Source organism: Melopsittacus undulatus, chromosome 4 (genome assembly GCF_012275295.1).
Source record: "Melopsittacus undulatus isolate bMelUnd1 chromosome 4, bMelUnd1.mat.Z, whole genome shotgun sequence".
Lineage (NCBI taxonomy): Eukaryota > Metazoa > Chordata > Aves > Psittaciformes > Psittaculidae > Melopsittacus > Melopsittacus undulatus.
Genome location: NC_047530.1, coordinates 74,640,555 through 74,658,719, shown reverse-complemented (window position 1 = coordinate 74,658,719; position 18,165 = coordinate 74,640,555).

Here is an 18,165-nt window from a genome sequence, read left to right as displayed (position 1 = left end):
GGCAACTTAAATGATGTGAACTGCAGAGCTGTTGCTGAAGCCAATAAAAATGTTTCATAATTGGTTTTTGCTTCCTTTTTTGCTAGTATCAAACACCATAATTGTTAAAATTAAAAACATGCCACCTTTCAACACTTCGAGAAAAAATGCTTACTAAACTTGCCAGATCAGTATTGAAACAGTTGTCCATAGCAGGAATATTCTCGGATGTAATTTAGAAGCTCTGGAATGGCAGGTTTTAGACACTCACCAAATTTTCTATACCATGAGATAACTGAATGATTTTATTTCCATTCTGCAATTTTGAGTGTTTTCCTAGAACACACAATCAGAATAATATTTCAATTTATTTTAGGTGCATTACATATAAACCTAAAATTATTGATAAATTCTGTATTTATTTCTGTAATTTATCTTGGTCAACTGAAGATCTTTTTTAAAAAAATAATTTAGTATGCTCTTGGTTTTTGTTTAATTTTCAATCCTCTAACAATGGATTAAAATGCATAAACAGGTTACTGCTGCTTAGCCTCCTAAATTCTAACACCTCCTTCCTCCATTTTGGGACTACAGTCTCTTTTTCTTTTTGTCTTTGGCTTTTTGTAGACTGAAATCCAATACTTTTGTCTGCATCTGCTGCTAAAAGCCATCTCTCCCCAGCCACAGACCCATCCCCTTGTGTCTCATTAAGCACATTTACATTTGGCTCTTAAAATCCTAAACAGAGCATTTCATGCCTAGCAATAGTGCACTGATGAAAGAAGCACTCTACTCATGGCTTCTGTAATGACACATGGTATTACCCCGTTATTTAAATCTTACTAAAAATAGTGATTGCCCTGTTACAGTCTGACTTTAAAAAATAATAAAAAAGTACTTTTCGATAGTAGGCAACAAATAAACTTAATTAAAAGACACATAAAAGTAAAAATTTATATTGTGGACTAATTCAGTAGCGTGGGTATTTTTGCAAAGCTCCTAAAGTAATCACAAAGTGTTTCTTCCTCAGGAAGATTTTAGCACCCTGAGAGTTCCAAGGCATGCAAGCTATTTGGTGCCATCAGCCTTCTCAAAGTCACAGGATTTGATTTGGAATAGCAGGCATACAAGATCACCACAATGTAATTGAATACAATTAATCACTTCTGAACCAATTCCTTCCCAAAGTGCCCACTGAACCTTTTCAGGTGGCAGGAATGTCAGGAATTCACGATTCTGGTACACAGTAGTAGGAAGCAATTCCAGACTGGCTCCTACAAGTCCTATTAGCTTCAGTTCCAGGCTTCTATTGATCATTCCTGTGGTAGCATAAAGTAAACAACAAAACAAAACAAGAAGGAAGTAAGTGTTCAGGAACGCAGCCCTGAATCACTTGGGATTTAACATGAACAAATAGTATCTTGCATCATAATACAAGCCAACAAGTAGAAAAACCTGTAGGCCACAGGTGCAGTATGCTCACCGCAAGAAGCTGTCTTTAACCACCTGGCTGGGCTATCTGAACTAACTGTATAATCTATGCAGCTCCTACATGTAGCTCCAAGAAAAATGAGTAGCATTAGATGAATCTAAAGTTAATGAAGGAAGCCAGGTTTGTACCCAGAGTGAATTGTCACATTTACCTTTGCAAGAGCAGATGGAGAAGCAGGCTTTTGGATGCTTCTGTAGGAGTTTACAGCCAACAGCTCAAGGTCTAGCAGACCTTGAGCTTTCAAAACATGGCTTTCAAGGAATGGACAGCTATCATCATCTCCAGCTGACATAACTAAACAAGGCTTTGATCCCTTCATAAAACTTGCCAGCAGTGTTAGTTTTAGCTGGATTATGCCTCAAGGCATGTTACCACCATAAGAAATTGTGTCAGCCACTCTAGTGATCACAAAAGCACAATGGAGAGCTTTCTACTCTAACATGGACAGTATCAGAATGGGCTGAAAGCTTTTCATACTTCGGAGAATATAATGCAACACCATTAGCACTGATTCAGCTTCAAAGGCAGAATAAAATCAAGGACCTATTAAGAACATAAAGGTTGCTTAGACAAAACCAACAATCTAACAATTAGCAACTCTGATCTATTATGTAAAACTGTGAGATCATTAGAAGCAGAAACCTTAAATGTATAAAATCTCAAGAAAATCTGGCAAAGGAGTACCAGATAGCTCCATGATGGCTGGTTCTTACAAGCCAACTGTCATAGACCATTACAGAAGTAGCAGCCTGAAGCACCCCTTTCCTTTCAGAGTGAGAAGCCAGAAGAAAGCCCAGTTTAGCCCTTTGAAGCATTCTTCTCCACCCACAGAAGCTGCAAATTTTATCTGAGAAATTCTGCCTGTGGTACAACCAGCAAATTCCTCAGCAGGAAACAAAGGATCACTGCTGTTATCCAGAAGTCGTGGGCTGAAGAACTTCCTGCCCCCAGCCAACAGAACTCCCCTGTTAGGGCTACAATCAGCATTTACCAACCTACTTCCCATTCTCTAGTCCATGGCCAAACTTGCCTATAGCCAGAAGGAAAAACAGGCAGCTTTTTGCCTCTGTTTCCCTGTTACTATCCTTACACATGCACAGAGAAGATAAGAACTCTCATAGAATAAATACCCACACAAGATCAAATGTAAGAGCTATCTGACACCTTTTTCTTTTAAATCCTTATTCTGACTTAGTTTCTGATGCCCCCATTTGCTGTCATCTCTGAAGAATCCCTAGTATGAAGACATTCTCCATGAAAACCCTCTAGTAGCTCTTATCCAGCCTCTTTTTCTGTGCAAGAGTTTGAAGAATCATCATCTGTGTAGGTCTTAAGAATCTCTTGATCTAAAAAATCTCTCTAACCCTCATCACATGCATCCATATAACTCTCAGTTAAAAGAAACAAGTTTATCTCTGCTACTTCAAGTATTTAAAACACTGCAATATATTATTTCCAGCTGGCTATTCATATACAAGTAGAAGGAAAGCTCTTTCTTCCTTCTTAGACCCAAACAGACCTCTAACTAAGATAGGTATTTGAATCTGTGTTACACTTCATGAGCAGAATCTCCCAGCTGTACCTAACTGATGTATATAACAGTATACAATAGACTATTTGAGTCATTTTTCCTTCAAATGGCTTTACTTCCAAACTGCAAAACAGAAAGGAAATAAAAATAGGTGCTCTTGGGTATCACTTATAATAGAGCACTGAACAGAGCCAATCTCAGAACTTGGTACAAGCTTTAATCACATTTCTTCTTGAAATCTTTATCTGCTGGTAGTGTGTTCAGCAAGCTGGACAACAAATTACGATCAATAAAAGGCAAATGACTCAAAACTTGTAAGGATTACTTTGTGATTTGCCCTGACTGGTGCAAACATGACTCAGCAGTTCTGATATGGCACAAGAGAGATCCAGACTGAAGTAAATTCATTGCTCAGAGTCTTTAAAGTCCTCTAGGATAATCAGGAATATCACAAAGAATTTATAAAGTTCCTCAGTTATTCCATATTGCAATATTCACAAAAGTGAGAATATTCAACCACTGTCAGAGGTTACACAAAAAAAGGATATAATTTAATTGTTCCAATTTAATATGCAATTATAACCTATACTTATAGGTGATTCAATTTAGAAACAGAATTCTTTCAAAAAGTTTAGAGGAACTAAAACTAGAGCGATATTTGTAAGGTAGGACTGAATATTGTAATCCCCTTTCATGCATTTTTAATATTATTTTTGTTTTAAATATTTAGATGATTTCCTTACACCTATGAATAAATAATCTCATGCCTATGTGTATATTATTTGCACACACAGGAGAAAATACAGCAATGAATCTTAATTCTTTTCTGCATCATTCAGCAGGCCATAGTCACCCAGCAGAAAGGAGAAAAGGGATGTGAAATGGAATAGATCTTAGTTCTGAGAAATGGCATTTTGAAAAATCCAGGTGACAGAGAGCTGATGCCACCACAGTGTTTTATAGGCTGTGGAGGTTGATTAGACTAGTAAGAAAGTTACTTAAATTTTCACTTCAGAGACATTCAAGAACAACAAGCAAAAAAGGCTCCTTACAGCAAGCAGTCAATGGGAAACATGGTAAAAGGCACTGCTTTGGCACTGGAGGAAAAAAATAGGAACCACATCATCTCAATACTTCATAAAAATGAGCAAAAGGCACAGGGAAAGCCCTTCACACTGTTCTTGTTGATCAAAAAAGATTAGAAGAATTGAGCTGTTTAGAAAACCATTAGGTATTGTATAGAACTGTGCTGATTTTTACCAAAGCCATACACTGAAAATTAGATGTCCAGTTTTCAAAGCCCTGCAAGATAAATGACTATGGAACAAATTGGTTGACTGGATGCAGATTTGCTTATTCAAAAGAATTTACAAGTGCCATTTCTCCTAAATACAGAGGCATCAAACAAGAGCTTTATGTTCTTTTGACCTTGTCAGAAAGTGTGTGAATACACGATGGAATATATCTGGAATGCTGTGTTCAGGTTTGGTTCCTGCTATACAAAACCATACGTGGATGGGATGGAAAGTGTCCAGAGAAGGGCCACAAAGATCATCCAAGGACTGGGAAGCTGTGTGAGAAAAGGCTGAGCAAGGCTTGTTCAGCCTTAAGTCAAAAAAGGCTCAGGGGAGACATTAACCCCATGTTCCACTATTTAAACAGTGGCTACAAAGAAGATGGAGACTCCCTTTTCACAAGGAGTCACATGAAAAAGGGCTAATGGGTAGAAGTTACTTCTGGGGAGATTCCAATTGGACACAAGAGGAAAATTATTTACACTGAGAACAATCAATCATTGGAATAATCTCCCTAGGGAAGTGGTGGAGTCCCCAACACTGGAAACTTTTAAGGAGTCAGTTCGACAGGATGCTGAGACACCTAGTCTAGGTCATGCTTGACCAAGAAAGGTTGGAGCAGATGATCCTTGAAGTCCCTTCCAACCTGAGATTTTATCATTCTAAGTTCTATTCCATCTCCTTTTTTACTCAAGTTCTTCCTCAGCAGCTTTTCAGGGTCTCTGGAGCCCCTGTAACAACTACCTGTCTCAATAAGTGGTTAAATGACAAAAGAACATCTCGTCATGCCCACACATCCTCACTTCTTTTTAAAAACTGCATTTAGCAATAGCATATGTGTGAAGTTTTGTATTCTTTCATATGAAGTGCAGTCAGTGGTCCTGCTCTGTTGTACATTGTATTAGGTGAGATTAACTCTTTTGTCCCTGAAATGACATATTTCAGAAATATACACTGTATTCAACCAGCTGGGAAGTCAGACTTCAGCTAACAGTCTGTGCTTTGCTAACACATCCTCATACTTCTGCTCTTTCAAATAATAAAATTACTTAGAAATTCATAGTGATCCTTCACCTGATGAGGTTCTACTGAAATCAGTGGGGATCCTTCTACCAATTTTAATGATAGTCAAGTATATCAACTCATGTCTGGTAATTTTGTTCCTGCAGAAATACAAGCTCAAAGTAAGAAGCAGTCACAGTACTGCCTGAAAGAAACAGAACAGAAAAATAGATTCTGAGCTGTCTGGGGGACAGATTAAATTTAGTATGAGAGACAAGCAAAGAAGAAAATTGTAACATTTAGACTGATGGTATCTCTGCTTAAACTCCCTCTTGCTGACCATTACTGCCTTCTTCCTAGAGGCATTGTTGGGAAAAACATAGTAAGTGACAATATTTACACAAAGCTCTTAGCAAGAGTGAGGGGGAGTATGAAAGAAGCACCAAATGTTGATTTACTGGGGGCAGAAGAGGGAAGCCCTAACATCATCACTAATTTTATTAACATCACCTGGTGCTTCATGTGTCACAGAATGGAGTGCCAGGTCCCATTATCTTTCAGATCGCAATGTGGGCTACGGCATCTGTTAAAAAATGTCATAGACATGTTGCAGAGGGTAGCTTAAAAAGTAAAAGTAAGACTGCCGTTAAGGATATGTTACTACTGTTTTCAGTCCAGGAAGCGAGGTCATTTTGGGTTCCCATAAATAGAAAGTGGAGAGCCAAAAAAAAAAAAAAAAGACTCAGATTCTTGTTGCACAGTTTTTCTCCTCCTGTTCTTGATATAATGCCAATGTAACCAAAAGATTGACCTACAAGAGCTCAGATTTCCTTCCTGTTTCTTCCCTCCTATCTCCAAGTTTCAAACGAAGAGCTTTATGTTATCTGCAAACTCTGCTATAGTTCTCTTCAACAAAGTTAAACACACTGTCGAAAGAATCAGCAGATAAAGTATGAGCTAACTCCATCCAAACACCATCAAAGGTTATATCAACATAGTGATGGCTTTTTAGCATGGTTTCCTAAGAAAACAAGGCTTATATAAACACATTAGTTGCCAGTCTGCCTATGACCCTGTTGTCCCATTCCACCAATAATTTTTGAACCATTGTCTGGCTTCAACCATATATAATGAAAGGACAAAAGTCTCAGTGCCATTACGGAGCAGAGGGAGGTGTGTGGGGTGTGAAAGAGAAACCAGGGATACCCAAACTAGTGCTCCTGCTGTGGGCATCAGACTCAAGTGTAGGGTGCTAAGATTCCTAAATCCATAACCAGTTCTTACTCCATTTGTTTCAGAGAAACTCACAAGTTTGACCTTTTGACATTTTTGATCCTTTTCATCATAACCTGAAAAGGACCAAAAGCACTTAGACACCTTTTCAGTTTCATGATGGAGCCACGACAAAGAAGTGAAAGGCCACAAGGAACAACTGCTGCTTGTCTCAGCATTAAAGCATGTGCTTCTTTCTTTTGCTGTCACAAGGCAAGAACAGGAGTTTCACATGCATGTCTTCTGCCCTGGAGACTTTTATCTAGCAATGTACTTCATTCACCTCAAGCTCCACAATATCTTGCACCAGAACATTTGCCATTTATAAGAAGATAATGCTCAGTGACACCAATGTGTTCACGCAGGCATGTCCTGAAGTAAGAACTGCATCTGGTAGTCCACATAAAGGCTTTTGACCAAGTTTGAGTTCCTGGATAAAATCAAGACAAGCAGCCATCTACACTGGTAATAGCAAATCCCGTAGCACACAGCCTGGGAGAGGTGGATTTACCCTTACACCATAAAGTCTACTTCTTGTTTAGTTCCTGGCAAAACAGGGCTTCTCCTTTCTTTTACAATCAATACTGGCACAGGTTGCCCAGAGAAGCTGTGGCTGCCCCATCCCTGGCAGCATTCAAGGCCAGGTTGGACAAGGCTTGGAGCAACCTGGTCCAGGGGAAGGTCCCTACTGGGGGTGTTGGAAGCAGGTAATCTTTAAGGTCCCTTCCAACCTTCATATGATTCTATGAATATCATCTCTCTCCCTCTCTTGTAATCACACCCAGCTCAGTAACAGTAAAAAAGTCCATCTTATCAGTTCCTCAGTGTGGCAATAGTGCTGCCTTTTGACTTCTTTCTGCAGAGTGGAAAGATATTATATTATTAACTGCTAATGGCAAGCCATCACTGCATATTAATAAGCCAGCCAATGAACAGCATGTACTTTATTATGTGTATTACAGCTAGCACAACAAGCTGAGGTGACAGACAAGTCCTCACAAAAAGAAAATTAAAAAAAGCTAAAAGGTATCTAAAAACATACATATGCTCCAAGTTGCTGAAAAACATGTCACAGCCAGAGAGATATTTTTGGTCTTCCATAAACTGACAGGTGCCTTCATTATGCTAGAAATCTTTAATCCATAAAATTGGATTTACAGCCAGTGCTTCAAGAAGAATGAACATGCCTAACAGCCACAAAGACCTACAGTCTCTGTACGTTTAACTGGCACATATTTGTAGGACTCAATTAGAACTGTAAAGAAGTGGTCATGTGCTCTAAGTTTTCTCCAGCTTTTAAAGGCCACAAAGTAGATGGGTGAGGGAATGGTTTTATTTTTATGATCATTTTGGGCAATCTTTCACTTAGGCAAAGCTTTAACACTGTGTAACTTTTTTTCTTGGAAAGCTGGCCTGCAATCAGCATCTTTAAATAGCAAACAGTTTATTGTTAACAGAATCTAACAGCTTATGACTCTACCATGAGTTAAAGAAAACCATTATCAATGGTTTCCCTAGTCAGTACACCTGTTTTGACACCAGCTGTACAAAAAGGATTTTCTTCCAGTCTCCAAAAAAAGCAGTTTACTTCACCACAAATGCTATCAGGTCTTTGTCTGGCTGGCAGAATTCCTTTCCTGGTCAGACTTCTTCACCACTGCCCTGTTAACAGAAAGGATTTGGAAGGTTCTGCTTGCTACAGATGGTATATATGTTGCATTAAATTACTGTAAATAATTATTAGGTTCATACAGGCATGAACACTCCATTATTGCATCAAGATGACCCCCAAAACCAACTCTGGAATTCAAAACCGGGTGTTTCACTACTAGTTTCCTATGTAATTCAAACTACCAAGCATCCTTTGTTATGTGGACTTCTGTACATCCTCTTTCAGACCCTAAAACACACTTAGCAAAACAATGACTTTTCAACAGTGCGATAATCCTTGTTTATTGTCTAGTTATGTATTTCTAAACTTTTTATAGCCTAAGAAATTAATTTCTAGCGTATGCTGTAATATAAGAGTTACTACAAAGAACAGGTAATTTGAACACCGCTGTACCACTGACAAACCTAAGTACCGCTGTACCACTGACAAACCTAAGTAATCCCCATACAACAAAATGCTTGTGTTCACATGATTCCCCTGATTCAAGCAGTATTTATTTATTTAACCACTACCAAAGAGTTTCTTCCATTTAAAATGAATTAAAGACTTTTCATCTCTAACTAATGCTTCTACACATGGAACTTCCAAATGTTACAAGAAAACACCTCGTTGCCTTCCCTCTCCTGGTGATTCAGTAGAAACACCTGGGCAGACACTGAAATGGCAGTTTGTCAGATCTCTGCCCCATTATACAAAATGGCTAATCGCTGATGATTTTGTGCTCCTGAGAGCATCCTGAATTGACTAGTTTCACTATTTTACTTGGATCAGCATATTCCGTTATTCTTTATCTAAACACTATCTTATCCTTGAGCAATTTCATTTAAGTCAATTACATTCTTATGGACTCAGAAGTTATTCAAAGTGAGGGAAAAAAAAAAACAACACCTATATTTAAAGCAGGATATGAGCATTTTTTTATATGCCTTCAACAATGTAACTTGATTTCACATAAATATCATCTAGTTTTAATATCTTACTGTTAACTCCACTTCAAAATAGGGGAGCTGAGTCACTGAAAAGTTGAACAGCAAATTAGATTCCCAGCCTAGATACTAACCACTAGGTCAGCCTGTCCTTCAACTGCTTCACATGGAAGATTCTCTGACTGTTATTGACTGTTATTAATTTCTACATATCTGTTCTACACAAATGCCAATGGTGAACAAAGAAGTTCTGTAACAACCCTTGGCAATCTTCAGTGGAAAATACGATAGAATCAGAATCACAGAATAGTTTGGGTTGGAATGGACCTTACAGCTCTTCCAATTCCAACCCCAGTGCCCTGGGCACAGACACCTTTCACTAGACCAGGTTGTTCAAAGCCCCATCCAACCTGGCTTCAAACACTGCCAGGGATGGGGCAGCTGCAGCTTCTCTGGACAACCTGTGCCAGTGTCTCACCACCCTCACAGGGAAGAACTTCTTCCTAATATCTAATCTAAACCTCCCCTCTTTCATTTTAAAGCCATTCCCCCTTGGCCTAGTGCTACTTGTTCTTACAAAAAGCCCCCATCCAGCTTTCTTGTCAGTCCCTTTAGACAATGGAAGGCTGCTCTAATGTCTCCCCAGAGCCTTCTCTTCTCCAGACTGAATGAGCTGAACTCTCTCAGTCCTGTCTCCACAGGAGAGGAGCTCCAGCCCTCAGAGCATTTTCATGGCAGCCTCTGGATTTGCTCCAACAGGTCCACATACTTCTTATGATGAAGGCCTCAGAGCTGGGCACAGCACTGTAGGTGGGGGTCTCACCAGAGCAGTGCAGAGGGGCAGGATTGCCACCCTCAACCTGCTGGTCTGCTGCTGGTGGCTTCACTAAGACACAGATCATTTTCTGGGCTGCAAGTGCATGCTGAAGCTGGCTCATGTTGGGCTTCTCATCAGCCAACACCCTGGAGTTCTTCTCCTCAGGGCTGCTCTCAATGCAGTCTCCACAAAGCCTCAGGATTGTCCTGACCAACCCAGGTGCAGGACATTGCACTTGACCGCGTTGAACACCATGAGGTTTGCACAGGCCCATCTCTGAAGCCCACCCCTAAATTAGGATGACAGTAGGATTTAATTATAGGAAAAAAAAAAAGCCTTAAATTTGCCCTAGCAAAAGCATCGGTCCTTTCTGCCCTTTTAGGGACTGGTTACTTATTTTTTCTGAGCAACTGAGCAATAGATATAACTTGTGTAATTCTAAGCAATGGAAAGAAAATGCTACTTTGGTTTTAGTAAGACATAGGAGTTACCACAAAAGCAAATTATAAATAAGATCATCCCCTTATTCCACAAATATGGAATGAAAGGAATGCAACCTTCACTAGATTTGTTTGAAGACTAAAAAGCAGGGGGAGGGGAACAGAGAAAAAGTACACAGCCAAACAGCTCACAAATCTCTGGCACAGAAACAGAGATTTCAGATACAGCAGAATCTGCAAGTGAGAACCAATTTACAAATTATGTGTGTCCAGCACACACACAAAGATTTTTTAAAATTCTAAAGGACAACAAATGACTGAGGAACCTCTGAAATCTAGGAAATCTTCCGCCTGTGTGCATCTTTCCAGAAACACAAGACAGTGTTCTTAAATGCTAAAAAATAGCACTCAATCTGGTGTCAGAGGTCAGCCTCTGAGGAGGAGTAATTCACTGAAGAAGATGGTGATGTCAGCTTCAAACATGAGATGGAAAGGATCCAGGAAACTTGTTAGTTCCGCAACCGTTCAGGAACAAATATTTAACTTGCGAATTAGCAAGGAGATCAACTTGGAACTGGCAAGGGATCTTTGTAGAGAAGCAAAGCAGGAATTATATAAGAAATGCAGGTCAGAGTCTGCAAAGAACAGGTCCTGTTCTGCTTGTTCCTCCAGCTGTTCCACACGGACCGAAGCATTTGCATCAGTCAGGCCTCTATACTTTGCATTAACTTTCTGGAGACTGAAGGCATCCACGGTACCTTCTGTGGTGGCTGGGATGCCCTGAAAATGTAGAACCTCTGCCTGGTGGGGAAAAATAACTTCAATGAAATTATGTTTCCTTGGAATAAAAAAGTAACCCTTTTTTGAACCTGCCATGGTCTAATACACATTTCACATCAGTCTAAGGCTGGAAGAACCGGTTTTATACGACCACTAATTTCCACCTTCTGCTCCTGGAATTTTTTACACGTACAAGCTAGCTGAAAAACTCTAGTATGAGCAGATAATGGCTGATACACAAGCTCAGAAAACCACAGCTCAAGCTTCTTTCAGACCATGAAACCTTTAGCTACCTCAGCCTTACTTCTCTCTCATGCAATATTTTCAGAGCTGTCTTACTAAATATTTTCTGGAATTTCTGCATGAACAACTATACATCTCTTTTTTGCTCAAATACCTACTTGTTTATTAAATATTTCTCCCTTCTCTGCAGTTCAAAGTGAAATATCCCACCAGCAGGCTCTGACATTTTAGAGCCTGCAAGCATGTGCACATGGCTGGCCCAAGATTCAGAGGAGGAACCATCACAGAAGGTTTGGAGAGAATAAGCTTAAGTGAATGCAGTGTACTTCAAACGGTGGAGAAAGATTTGAGCCCTGATTTAGAGAGCTGAAGAAGAGAACACAAAGGAACCACATCGGTGTGAGAAGCTGGAGCACACGGTCCAGGAAGTCCAGAACTGCAGCTGCTGCCACCCCAGCCACAAAACCTGGGAACTCACAACATGGCACTGATCCCTCTGGCTTTCCCTACAAATGTTCTCATCTGGTATTCACTGCCATTTACTTCCTCTTTTCTATTCTTTATTCAGTGCACTGTTGTTTGTTCTACTGCCAATTATTTTCATATTTTTCTTAAGTGGATTACTTCTTGACCAAATTTTTGATGTCTGTGTAGCCACAAGTTTCTGATATCCCAGATGATACTTTCAGATAATTCCCAGTTTCCAACAGTATACCTGACACCAAGTTACACTCCCAAATGCATTCTCTAACTGTATGCATCAGTGTAACTTTGGAAGATCGTTCTTATTGATATGCTGTATATATATAGATGTGCAAGCACATGGCTGCTTGTACACATACATTTGTGTGCTCAAACCACAGATAAATAACTGGAACCATGTCCTGTTTATGGAAGGTAAGAGCAACCAGACTGTGATAAGTATACAAGGATACATAAGGAAGTACTCTGTTTTCAAGTGACAAAGCAGCATTCTTCTCTGTCCCTCAGAGTTAGTCTATGTGGTAACACAAGCTTTCTGTATTAAGAAAAAATATTGATATTTTTAGATGACTGGCCTTCAATAGTTCATAATCAACATGCAACAATTTTCTAAGCAGAAGATGTTTTCAGAGTTATAATAAAGCATATTCAAGCAGGACTGTAAGAAGACTGGCCCAGAATTCACTCTGCAGTGAATGCCAATCTTAAATCTGAGGAGGTAAGAAGACCTGGTAACAAGTTCTATTATGCTCAAGAGAAAACTGAATTTAAAACTCATGTCTTAGCAATTTAAGTGAGAGTGTTGCCCTTCTGCATGGCTGAAAGCTTCACACTGTGCTGAGAATAAACTTGCAGACAGCAATGACAGCTGTGGGAATGATGCCACATATTAAAATGTTAAACTTTCCTCACAGATGACAACAGGAGTAGTCACCCAACATAGCATCGCTCTGCTCAGGTACAGGTCAGCTGAGACAAGGAGCAACACTTTAGGGAAGACTAACTTGAAAAATAAAACCAAAATAAGATTTTTAAGATAACACTAAAGAAAAATGCTTAAAAACACAGATGAAAACTAAGACATTATTAAATCCCACATCAAGCTATTTCATTTAATCCATAAGCAGATACATACCTTGCCAGAGAAGAATGGAAAGCTTTGAACTGATCTCTAGAAATCATGAAAAAATGTAAGAGTAGGTAAATAAATGTATATTAAGCATCTCATACTTGCATTACTGATAAAAGGCAAATATCTACACTGAGCCATGATTACTTGCACTATAAAAAAAAGCATATAACATCTTTTCATTAATCCACTTAAATTCGTGTGAAAGATACTGTGTTGTAACAGCCCCTGGGAATCCTCTTCACCATCATATCTGGAAACTGTAAGATTTTAGTAAGATGAGAGACAGACTAAGGGAAGAAGCTGCAATCTGGAATTCCTGATTTGCACATCACTAATTGTACCTAAGTGTTAAGTCAGAATCAGGTACAAAATCAGAAGACACACCCTCTAATGCATGTCAGAAAGCTGTGGCCCAGTAAAGTTACTTGTTAAAACCTGAACCTTTGCAGAATCACCGAAAAGAGCACAAAAAGCCAAACTGGCATCCATTAGGACAGCAATTCTCTGCAGCTATCACAAAGTGATGGCTTTCAGTTTGGCTTTCTGCAGCCATTGATTCCAGTGGTCACTCATACAGCACTGGATTAAATTACATGGCTCAGGAAGCACCTTTCCTGCTTCCCTGGCTCTGTGGTCAATCCACATTTCTGCAGGATCCTATTCTTCTCCATGTTCTGGTGCCCTCAACATAAAAAGGACATGGAACTGTTGGAACAAGTCCAGAGGAGGGCCACGAGGATGATCAGGGGAGTGGAGCACCTCCTGTATGAAGAGAGGCTGAGAAAGTTGGGGCTGTTCAGCCTGGAGAAGAGAAGGCTGCATGGAGACCTCATAGCAGCCTTCCAATATCTGAAGGGGGCCTACAGGGATGCTGGTGAGGGACTATTCACTAGGGACTGTAGTGATAGGACAAGGGGTAAAGGGTTGAAACTTAAACAGGGGAGGTTTAGATTGGATATAAGGAAGAAATTCTTTACTGTAAGGGTGGTGAGGTACTGGAATGGGTTGCCCAGGGAGGTAGTGAATGCTCCATCCCTGGCAGTGTTCAAGGCCAGGTTGGATGAAGCCTTGGGTGATATGGTTTAGTGTGAGGTGTCCCTGCCCATGGCAGGGGGTTTGGAAATGATCTTAAGGTCCTTTCCAACCCTAACTATTCTATGATTCTATGGTTCTATGAAAAGCAACCAAAGGACAAAAGATGCTGTCTTATTCCAAGTTGCATTTTTAGCCCCCTCTGCCTATATTGCCTTAACCAAGAGTAAAAGGATGTTTGCATATGAAGCATGGAATTCATTTCTCCTGCCTGGTATGGAGCCAGTGTTTGCAGCCCTTCTAGGCCTGAAGGCTGCTCCAGAGGCTAATTTACAAACCAAGGGTAAACATCCCGAGCTTTACAGAACACCACAAAGCACACATTTGACACTGCATTGTGTGCATCTGTTGACTTTTTGCTGCAAGCACTGCCATGATGTAAGCTTCCCTGGTACTTTCCCTTCCTGTGCCTCCCCTTAACTCTGGGCAGGAGAATGGTGGGTGAAGGAATGGCTGGAATGTGTTTGTTGTAGCACAGTTTTCTGCTCTGCAATCACTTGCTGCTTCCTGTCAGACTGCAGGGAAAAAAAAAAACAGGCTTCTTTTAATATTCTCCATTCAAAATGTAGCTAATGCTCCATTTTCTTGGGATAAAAGAATGTTTTATTAATGGAATTATGCAAATAAAAATACCTTTAATTCATTTTTTCCATTAATTTTCTTCTTTTTATACCAGGATTCAAGCGTGTAGGTCTCCATATCTTATCCATTATCTATTCTTATGTACATATTTTGCAGAACAAAGACATTGAAATGCTGAATCCAGTTCTCCAATCTGGGAGCTTCATACTGTCACAGCCACATAAAGAGGCACAGAAGCTAGCAGAACAAGATTGACAAGGAATAACCTCAGGATGAGGGAGTTTCCCAGCTGTCATAGAGCCAATGGAGTAACTGCAAAGTTTCTCCCTGAGCTTTTATAACCACAGCAAAAAGTGCTCAAAGATACTTCTGCTGCAACCTGTTGCAAGAATAAACACTCCTGGACTTCACAACTCAGCATCAGTGCCCCTCCATGAGACCCAAAAGCACATTTTCTCTCTTCAGCCTTACTAAATAGGTTGCATCAAGCAGAACAAATCCAGCTTTGGTTATTTTGGTTACCTCACATAAAATACTTATTTTTCAAAGTTGGGATTGTTGTTACTCAAAGGGAAGGAGCATATTAAAGAAAAAAAAAAAAGAAAAAAATTCTGGTCTCCTACAATTAATACGACATTTTTCACAGCAGTGATTATTAAATCTTTATATCTAGTATAATATCAGAGCAGCTGCCCTCAGCTGTTTAGCTTTAAAAAACAGTTTCCTATTGCAAGCTTTACAGTTGCTTAACATACAGCATTTTAATCTGTTAGATGACATATGAAATTCGTTACTGGTTTACAAGACTCCAGTATGCATTTTTAGATATATTCCTTAAATGTCATTCACAGGGGTTACTGCCTTTGAATATCTAAAAGCAACTGCAGCTGTATCTACCTAAAAAAAGAAAATGAGTTCCATTTATATTGTATTCACCAAAAGCATCTATGGATTCCAAATTATTGAAGTATGTATCTATTTTTGCTTCCACTATAATTGTGAGGAAAATAACCTCCAAAAAATAGTAACATATTTCATAACAAGCAGTACAGTTTTAAAACTCATCATATTTCTTGTTGATATTTCATCTGGATTTTTCAAAACATGAATCCGTAGATTTTTATTCTGACATGTTTATGCCATAAATTAAAAATCACAAGGCTCAAAAGGCACTACCCTCAAATATTCATAACCCAAATTGCTCTTTTCTGGTAAGTACTCACAGAAGAGCAGGGGTGACCCATCCCTGCTGGAAACTTCCCCTCAAAGTATTCACACTAGATCACAAGAAGGAAAGGGAGAAATCCACTATTACATTACTCTCGCCAGTTCCATACTGGCTTTTCCCTACAGTACAGTCCCCAGGGTTTGGTATTGTTTTATTATAAATAAAGGTTTTTTTTAAAAAATGAACTGTCACCAGTTCTCAAACATTACCATCCCTTTTTACATATGTGGTCTGTGCAGCTCCATGCCATTAGTGGTAGCCAGGATCCTCTGTGGCATTTACAATCCCAAACTATTTGCAACTAGAAGGCAAATCTGCACAAATTATAAAGAGGAAAATCAGCCACAGAAAAGTGTTAAATAATGGCACTTTTAAGCTACAGCAGCAACACAAGGCATTTTCACAAGTACATTTTTGAAAGCAATAATATAGAGTGTTAGTTAAACAAAGATGTTGGCACCAAAGGGACTGCAAAATTATTCAGACTGAGTGTTCGTAAAGCTAATGTATGGAGTGCACTTAGTAGTAAGTTTTGGTTTATTTAAAAGTTCAGTGTCTTTAAACTACAAGTTAATAAGAAGCAGAGTTTGTGCAGATATCAGCACACTAGATCTGAACGCATGCTCCAAACTCCCACTGACTCTAGCATGCTCATATGGCATCAGGCCTGTGACTGCAGGCAGTTATGACTTTATGATGAAACTAAAAAGCTAAAACCAAATATCCCACCACTGCAAATTGCATCAGGCCATTGCTCAACTCATTGTGGAAATGTATTTCCTCCTCATAGCAACTGAGTTCATTAAATCAGAACAGCTTCAACAACATTTTTCTTTATAATTTGAGACTGTTTTGTAAAATTTTCTATCAGAAAGAACATAGCTGAGTTTTAAGTGTTTCTTTTGCAGAGTAAATCAGTTTTTCATAGTGAAACTTCTTCTAAGGGCCAATATTTCCTCTCTGGAAGCTTCTCTGTTTAAACATGCGTAATTGCTTCCTGTGCAAAATAAATCTCCCCTTTTCCTTCCAGGGATTTCTAACTTACTCACATATCTTAAAGGTACATAACATAATTTGGCATAAAGCAAAGGACCAACTGTTACTGATCCTGCCACCATATTTCTATTTGCAGAGCACACCAGTTAGTTGCAGAAGACTTCTCGATACAGAGTTCACACTAGAATCATAGAATCCCAGGTTGCAAGGGACCTAAAGGATCATCTGCTCCAACCTTTCTAAGCAAAGTATGACCTAGACATGATGTCCCAACACCCTATACAGATGAACCTTAACAGTGTCCAGTGTTGGGGAATCCACCACTTCCCTGGGGAGATTATTCCAATGGTTGATAGCTCTTTGTGTGAAAAATTTTCCTCTTGTGCCCAACCAGAATCTCCCAAGGAGTAACTTGTCACATGGAAGTCTCTGTCTTCTTTGAAGCTACCCTCTAAATATTGGAAAATGGTGACAAAGACTCCTGAGCCTTCCTTTCTTCAGGCTGAACAAACCCAGCTCTCTTTAGAGCTCCAGAGAAGTGCACTTCAAACCTCAGAATGAAGAAGCGCTTACAGGTGACTGTCAACTAGAAAGACTGGCTTTTCAGAAACAGCTTTGCTTTAAAACAATAACATTGAACACTCAAGCAGTGGAAACTGGGTCTTCCCCTCTATTGCCAGAGTGGTCAAAACCCAAGAACAATAACCTTAGTGACGAGCCATGTTATCTCTGCATGAATTACTTCTGGAGCTGTGGAGGAAGCAGCCTTTTGTCAAAACGCTGGAGGACATTAAGAGCACACCAAACACCAAAGATTTGACAAGGTAAACTGTTATAGCTCCCGCATAGATTTGAAGACATGACTATTAGAACAAATGATATGAATAAAGGGAAAAAAACCTTAGTGAACTGGCAGGATGCCTGAGGAGCAGCCCTGTCAGGCAAGGGCTTGCAGGCAGGGGCCTGGTGGTTAGTAAAAGTCACATTTCACAGGGGCTTTAAGATCATGGCAAGTAGCAGTAGACTTCTGATTCTAAGATACTTAGTGAAAAAATTATTTTCACATGGTATAATACAGATGCTGCTGTGGAGGCAGTGAGGAAAAGAGCTGTTGGGAACTGAACCAACTGGCTAGTTTCAGTCCAGACAGAGCAGCCATCATAGGTGACCATCCGCACCCAGCAGGTATTGTTTCTCCTAGGA